This window comes from Gorilla gorilla, chromosome 5 (genome assembly GCF_029281585.2).
Source record: "Gorilla gorilla gorilla isolate KB3781 chromosome 5, NHGRI_mGorGor1-v2.1_pri, whole genome shotgun sequence".
Classification (NCBI taxonomy): domain Eukaryota; kingdom Metazoa; phylum Chordata; class Mammalia; order Primates; family Hominidae; genus Gorilla; species Gorilla gorilla.
The window spans coordinates 137,173,900-137,182,673 of record NC_073229.2 but is presented as its reverse complement, the minus strand read 5'-3'; the positions used below and the strand labels follow the sequence as shown (position 1 = coordinate 137,182,673).

The 8,774-nt window shown below is 34.7% G+C and overlaps 1 long non-coding RNA gene across 2 annotated transcripts; it reads right to left on the bottom strand.

The window, feature by feature from the left end:
- Positions 1-1,460: 1,460 nt before the first annotated feature.
- Positions 1,461-8,774, bottom strand: LOC129534271 (uncharacterized). 2 transcript variants are annotated; one of them, XR_008680792.2, is made up of 4 exons: positions 8,735-8,774; positions 7,341-7,431; positions 4,760-4,865; positions 1,461-1,564 (listed from the first exon to the last, which is right to left on the bottom strand). It is a non-coding gene; the product is annotated as an uncharacterized lncRNA (long non-coding RNA). The 2 variants fall into 2 exon arrangements; XR_010134342.1 differs by lacking the exon at positions 8,735-8,774 and adding an exon at positions 7,593-7,887.

Sequence of the window (8,774 nt, the reverse complement as noted above, 5' to 3'; positions counted from 1 at the left end):
TCTCCCTGTCACATGTGTGTCAGCATTTTTGAACTAAGGCATAACTTAGATCTGATCATATGCTTGCTCATTTATTCTCTGGCACAAATAAGTCATCATATATAAAACTCTCTGATCTTATCCTTAGGGAAATGTACATTAGTGTTTATACATAAGAAATTGGGCGCCTGGGTTGATAGGAGAGAGATGGTTCACTGGGCTATGAATGGTACCTGCCTGCACCTCTTTTCAGCAGTCAAGGCAAGGTGGGTGAGAGGAGGAAGAAAATCCCCGGGGTGCAGCTACAGCAGTCATGCACCTGGAATTGTTGTGTATGGAAAGGTCAGTTGACCTGGGGTGATGAATGGGGTATGTCCCATGTGGCTGTGTTGGGTCCAAAATACTCTGTATATTCAAAGCAGAGAGGCAAGGGCAGGACCTGCAGCTGGAGTCATTCACGTATCTGGGCCTTTGGTATAGCCTGAATGAGCAACGTATCCAATCAACCTATCACTGAGTCCAGTAAAGCCAGTCCTCCTCAGCCATCTGGGATGTCAGTCAGACCTCTGACTGGAGTGTGTGCTACAGAAGAACCTAGCACTGCTGCTTTCCTATACTTGGCTTCTCTGGGGACCTTACAAACCATAGCCTGGTTCCATGTTGATGTGGGCCCCAGTGAAATCTGCGCCACCCCTTATTCTGCCTACCCCCAACCTCTCGCTCCCACGCAGCTCTGTAAGAGTTTTGCTCATAACAATGGTTCCTTTAACTGCTGCTGCCCTGGGCTTTATGCTCTGAAGGTCAGTGAGAGACAGCCTAGCTGGCTTATTACTTTACAGAGTCAGCTCCAAAGTTAGTCTGTGGACGAGTCCCTGTTATGCCATTAATTGGTTAGGGAATTTTGAAGTAAGCCACATAACATTTTTAAGACTCAGTTGCCTTATCTTCAAAATAGAAAAATTAATAGTAATGCCTCATAAGATTTTAAATAATTAAATGAAACCACAAACGTCTAACTCTGTGGCTGGCACTGAATAAACAATGGAGAAATGACAGTTGTCTTCTTTTTCCTTTATCTCTCAACATAGAACACTGTTTTCCCAACATTCAGCTGAGTGTAGTTTTTAAGTAGTTTCTAAGTGATTGCACATTCATACCTAGATTGAGAACATGAAAACCACTCCAAGATGAGCTTGGGAAAAAAATGAAAACCACTTCTTAGAAAAGCCATCTATCCTTCCCCATCTCTTTCTCAACATTACCTTCATCATTTCCTGTACTCCTTCCACTTTGAGACCTCTGCCCTTCCTCAGTTGGCTCTTCCACATCACCCTTCTTGCTTTCACCTCTTCTCTACTTTGTAAATTCCTTCTTTTAGATGCAACACAAATGTCTTCTCTGTAAAATCATCACTGATGTTTGAGAAAGAGTTGAAGTCTCTCATTTGTGCTCCAAGAATACTTTGTACACATTTTTCAGTACCCCCTCATAAAAACATTATTTGATTCTTCTTTTGTGAATTTAAGGAAACATCACATTAATGGCTGCTTTTGATGTTTTAATTCTCAGAAATATAAACATCTTCCTTTGAACAAGGAAAAGCCAACATTAATACCATCAGAAACTTAAAACATATTGTAAAAGTTGAATATATTTCCATCTCACTTTGGAGCAACACAAATTATTTTCTGGACTTGTGCCAATTTTCATGATTGCAAGATAAGTACTTAACATCCAGTCTTACAGTTCCTTTAGTTCAGCTAACTTCTCTGCTTATCTGTCTGTTTGGGCAGTATGACCTACAAGCCTTAAGTTGATGATGACAAGGTTTATGATGACAATAAACAATATTAAATACAATCTTTTGACCTTTGAAATATGTAATTAGGCTAACGAAAACATTCTTCTTTAATTCCGGCTTGGTTCTTCTCAGGGCCTTCTGGTATCCAAGTAGCTGATTCATTCCTTAAATGCTACCTATAAATCCTTTGAGGATCTGGTATTGAACTTGGGTAAAAGTTGAATGCATCTATAAAGTAAATATTGAGCAATATAGTAGGCTCTTTCAGCATATTGTGAAATAGGTTGAACAAAATAATTACTTTAAAGGGCAATGCTCTTTCTTATGGTTTCCTTACCTGTACTTAATCTGATAGCATTTCTAAGTGACTTGCTTTCATCAAACCTTCACAAGGCATTCAACAGTTCACCAAAAAAAAATCGTTCAAAGCCATATATCATAGGTTTTTATGATACATAATTAATGCATAATTATAAATTATAACATCAAGAAAAGAGGCAACACCAAGTTGGGGAACAAACACAACTAACTCTTATTAGGCACCATTGCTAAAACCTAGCGGATGTAGGGAAACGAAGGTTAGTTACAACATTTAGTGCCCTGTGGATATCACTCAGTTATGATTTGTACAGGCAATAGAGAGGTTTCTTTAGAATTGAAAATCTATCCATCATATGTGCCTAGGTCAAAGACATGTTTTTGGGGTGAAATCATTTATTCATATAATTTATTTATTCATATAATTCATTTATTCATTAAGTTATGAATAAAAGGATATGTTATTCATTTATTCATATAATTTCATTTATTCATATAATTCTTATAAAACTCTATGAACAATTTATAGACACTGAGTTTAGATGTGCCACAAGAATTAGTCAAAATCTTTCTGTTAGATGAGTAAGTCCAAATTAGAATGGAAAATGGCAGCTGTCATATTGGATCTGACACAAAAGGAAGAGAGATGGTAGAGTGGAGTGGATCTAGGAGGAGACTAGATTCTAGTCCTGGTGTTACCAGCACAGATAATGTGATGACTCTGAGCCTCTTGTGCAAAGTGGGGATCACACTTGTCCTAACACATGATTCAATGAGGTGATGAATGTGGCAACTTTATAAAAGCTGAAACGTGCAATTAAAGATATATGATTCATTATATCTTACATATTATATTTAATCCATAGGAAAACTGGCTTTTAAAATGGAAAAGACCATTAGATAGTTTTCAAATGTGTTAGTTATCAAAGCGTTGTTGCAAATAAAATCTTATACGAAGTCCCAATATCCACTGTAGATAACAGCAAAGAGATAACACCAAATCGATCTGCCCAAGGAATGTCTAATGTTTTATTTCAAGAGGCTTCCTCTCATCTGTCAGGCAGCCCTTAAGGCATCTTCACTCACTTTGAAGGTGCCACAAGACACAGTTTAACACCAGAGATCCAGGCAAGCATTTGCAGTTTGCAGATAAGGAGACTAAGGACCAGAAAGGCCTAACAACTGATCAAGAGAGACTTGGGGATATAGAAAGTCTTTGCTTTCACTGTCTGCTGACAGTGCCCCCTTTTTGGCACTTTTGGCACTTTGCTCACATAGTGCCTTCTAATAAACAGCTCTGCTTAACATGTTACTGCATTTGCTGGTTCACTGAAAGGTACAGCCAGCATAAGAATGGATGGAAAAAGCAGCATGCATGGTTAAAATACAGCACACGCATCATCAGCACTGTATGGAAGGCCAGCCATGTTGAGGTACAGGTTATTTATTCTCCACACAACTCTTAACCATCTGCCGTGTGCCAAGACTAAAATATGCTGCTCAATTATGTTTGTTTTAAATAAGCCAGGTTTGTTTATATAAAATGTCAAGATGATAAAATTTCTAGTATCTCTTGAAAATTTTTGGGTAGTAGAGACAACGACACAATTTCTATTTTCACAGATAGCAATATGTAATTCCATATACTAAAGCAATCTCAATCAGTCACACTATCACACACACACAGACATGAACACCCAAGGCAAAGAAAGAAAATTGCTCAAATGCATAAGGTAAAATATTTCTCAAAATATTATACCATATTTTGGTATATCAGTCCTAGCCAGTTAACAAGTGGGACTCTCAAACTAGAAAAGGTTATCATATGCGCAACAAAAGACATTTGTATGTTTTTATTTTTCATGTTAGTGGATTTCAATGTGAAAATGATCACTTATGACCAAATAAGTTAAAGTGCCTAAATTCTTAAAATAATAAGAGCCAAATTAGAAACAAGTATTTTAAAATTATGTGTAAAACTGTTCAACTTTATGAAAATAATATAGTAGGTTAATTTTTGAATGTGGCAAACATTTATTTGAGTAAAATAAGAGGAACCCTAAGGAATTAGAATGTAAATATGCCCAGAAATAATACTTTAGTAAAAAAGGGAATAGTTTTGATCCAGTGAGAGAAACTAGAATTAAATTTATGTTGTAAAAATATAAACAAAGGATAGAATCCAATGTGGTTAACTAGTATGTAACTGTAGAAAAATAAATTAGCAGACGAACTTTAAAGCACAAACGATGTGGCAAAGGGAACAATTTTAAGATATAAAAACAAGCAAAAACTAAATGGAAAAGGATAATTAAGAAACAAATAAAAATAAACATTATTAAAGTCAATTAAAATTTTGCCATTGATGAAAAATGAGTTTGACAATATGTAGGGGGCAACAGTTATATCTTTGGAAAACTCTGTTACAGAATATATTTGTCCATTGTAATTGGAGTTTTTTACTGATGAAAAACTCCATGTTTAATATATCCTTTTATTCATAACTTAATGAATGATAGCTTCCTCCCTAAAACTTGATCTGTTCAGAAGCCTTTTTCCAAGTTTTCAGGCAGCCCTACCAAATGGTGTCATTAAGTAATAATGTTTTTTACAATTTCAAGTATGTTTGTCCTGGAATTTCTCAAATTGACTAATTCTTACCTCTCTTTATTTCTCCTCACTTTCTCCAGCATTTGCTTTTTTATATTTGAGATGGTGAACCTCTGCTGGAATAGGTGTCCCCTCATGTTTTTCTTTCTTTTTTCTTCTGAATCAAAATAGAAAAGCAGACCTAACTCAGCACAGTTGAACATGTCACACAGTAGAGTGTAATTGAATGACTTCTTTCACACAGTAATATGTTCTAGATATCAGCTGTGATTTAGATATACAGTCATGCATCACTTAACAATGGGGATACATTCTGAGAAATGCATCATTAGGCGATTTTGTCCTTGTGTGAATATTATTGAGTGTATTTACATAAACCCAGATAATGTAGCCTACTACACACCGAGGCTGTATGGTATAGCCTATTGTTCCTAAGCTATGAACCTGTACAGCATGTCATTGTACTGAATACTGCAGGCAACAGAAGCACAATGCTAAGTATTTGTGTATGTAAACATAGAAAAGGTATAGTAAAAATATTGTATAATCTTATAGGACCACTTTCACATATGTGGTCTGTAACTGACTGAAATATTTTGCAGTGCATGACTGTATTTAAGGCTCATCTGGAGCTAATAAGGTATTAATTTCTCATCCTAATGGACAAAGTTAATGGTGCACTAATTTGAGATCAATTAGAATGTATGATGTAATACTCTTCTGTAAAAATGTTTTCCTAAAATATGTTTTGTGAGTTTAGGATAAATTAGAAATTCCTTTATTAATTAATTCTTAATTATCCAATAGTTATTGAAAACCCACTTCTTAATTATAGTGCTGTGGATGATACAAAGATGAGTCAGAGGTTTTATCAAGGGAGACAAATACATGTTCTCACAACTCTATTACAAAATGAAGAAATTTAAATTTTATAAAACAGACACAGTTAAAGAGCTATGAAAAGATCTTTGCTCCCTATTCATGAATTTTTCTCCCACTCGTGCTATCCTCATTTGGCTGGGGCCTGTGTCTCTCAAGTCACTGACGGATTCTCTTCCAATGTCCCTTAGACAATAAAAAATGTACTGGATTGGCAATCTTCCAGCTTTTTTGTCCCAAGGGCATTAGTAGCACGGAGAGGAGAGTTAAAAACTTGACTCTGACTGATTTTCAGTAAATGACCTCTGTTCTCTGAGAACATGGAAATGCATAACCCTAAATGGCTAATTGGTCTCATTCCCTTATGTTATTCATGGGAGGAAATGTTCTGCTCTCTTGTCATAAAACAAAGGTCATAACTCAAATGCTTTCTAACCACTATATTTCCAGGATGTGAAGGTTCATACTGTTAATTGAATACAAAGTAGATATGACTTAGATTCTCATTCTTCACATATTGACTTTTGTTTTGTTTTGTTTTGTCTTACAATTAGAACACCACACAGAGAAAAGGTTTTAGCAGTAGAAATACCCTGGGTATCATTCTTTATGGCCAAGACTAGGGTGAGCTGAGTGAGGAACATGTCTTGGACACAAAATTTAAGGAGGCGCTGCGAAACTCAGTAATCAAGATAAAAATATATAGTGTAATATTTGTAAAAATAAAAATTAACTTAGAAAATCCATAATGAATTAAAACATCACAATTTTAAATAACGGTACATCAGTGTCAATGAATTTTTCTTTTGCCTTAAGCTATGGCTCAGTGTGACCCTGGCATCCTCTCTGAAGCTTCAATGTCAATGGCCAATGTTGAATTGGTCATTCATTTAAGGTTCATTTGTTCAATGAATGACATACTAAGGGATAGGCCTGTAGTAGTACAGCTAATCAAGCAAATTTTGTCAATTTCATTCCAAACTTAGTGTGCCTTGAACTGATAGAGTTGATAAATCACTTTAATGATATGGAGAATTCACCATAATTACTCATGTCTTTCTCAACTTTGTAGTTCTCCTTTTGTTGTTTTTCTCCTCTTGTGGTTTTATGTTTCATACAAATTATATCTGACTTTTTTAGGTACTAATTTCATTACATTTTGTAATAGTTTGTTATTGCTTTCCTGATAAAATTTAGTAGCTTTATTTCTTCTGGAGAACTTTGTAAAATCACTAAGAAGACATGGAACATGATCAAAAATTTAAAGCTCTGATGATAAGCCTAAACTTAAATATCCTCTAGGATAATTTACTATCATTGCTAAAATTTAGTATTGTTTACCACAATAGACAATGATTAACCTTAATTTGTCTGTCGGTTTCTTTGCTTTCCAAAGTGAATGATTGTAGCTTTATGGAGAGACAGAAATACTCCCAGTATAATATATTTGATGGCATTTATAATGCCAAACATTCCAGTTCCTTCACTCTTTCAAAATTCTGAATGAATTCATGTCATCTAGCTCCAAAACCGGTATCAAATATCATAGCACTTCAGGTGAAAAGTAAGAACCTTACCTACTCTCCTGGGATAAAATCCCCTTTCCTCTCTCCTGATTTTAATGCTATTGTTGTTATACATTTTACCTGTATACATGCTACAAATACAAAATATATTACTATTAATTTTGCTATAGAAACATAATTTTGTTTTAGAGTAATCAAAAATAATAAAAAATGCCTATTATAATTACCTTTATTTTAGCCATTTCCAGAGATCTTCATTTCTTTGTGTATACTGTAAGTCCTCACTTCACATCATCAATAGATTCTTGGAAACTGCAACTTTAAGTAAAACGACGTAAAACAAAACCAGTTTTTTTCTTATCAACACAATAAAGAAATAGCATTGAACTAAATGACATTATTCTAGGACCTACTGTCCATCATTTCACATAAAGTCTTGGTTTCCAAGTACTTATCCAAGATGTTAAATGAGAACTTACTATACTTAATTTTTCTGTGTGGTATCATTGCTTCTGTCTAAAAACTTTTGTTTAAAAATTTGTAGAGGGTTTTACAGTTAATAATTCTTGATTTTTGTTTGTCTAGAGAAGGCTTTATTTCTCCTTCATTTTGAAAAATATTTTCGCTGCTCATAGAATCCTGAGTTCACAGGTTGTTTTGTTTTGTTTGCTTTCAGCACTTTAAGAATGCCACTCCTTTGACTTCTTGGTTTGAGTAGTTTCTGACAAAGGATCTGCTGTAATTTCTATCTTTAATGTAGCACCACAGCTAGAGACCCCTGGTCTCCCAAGAAGATTCTTCTAGTATTAAGTCTTGGCACTCAGTATGCCTACATGGATTGAATCTATTCAAACATAAACAGAAAAAAAAAGCAATAAATGTGGGGCTTATAAAATTTTTCCAAAAAGTAAGAAAATACATAAAGCATACAAAATTAGATGAGAAGATAGGATATTTCGATAGCATACCCCAGAACAGATAAGAACATTTTGGGTAACACCTTCTTTGAACTTTGTAGAAAATTAAGGGAAACACAGACAATGTAAGAGAGAGAATTGAATGGCATCCCTGCTCTTAAATGCTATAGGTCTTTCAAAGTCAAGAAAGGAAATATGAGTATAGCAAATCTGATATCAGAAAAGGCTTTCAAATGCCTTCATCTTCATCTTCCACCACTTTAAATTAGGATACATTGGTGGTCCAGAAACAAATCCACCCATATACAGTCAATTGATTTTTTATAAAAGCGCAAAGAACACACAATGGGGAAAGGACAGTCTCTAGTCTTTTCAATAAGTGATGTTAAGAAAATTGGATATCTACATGCAGAAGAATGAAATTGGATACTTATCTCACACCATATATAAAAATCAATTCAAAATGAATTAAATACTTAAACATAAGATCTGAAAATGTAAGACTACTAGAAGAAAACATAGGGGAAAAGGCTCCGTGGTCTTGGTCTAGGCAATGATTTTCTGGACATGATCCCAAAGTACAGGCAACAAAAGCAAAAATAGACAAATAGGATTGCATCAAACTACAAAGCTTCTACATGGCAAAGGAAGTAATCAACAAAGCAGAGAGTCAACCTATAAAATAGGAGAAAATATTCACAAACCTTACATCTGATAAGGGGTTGTATTAGTCCATTTTCATGC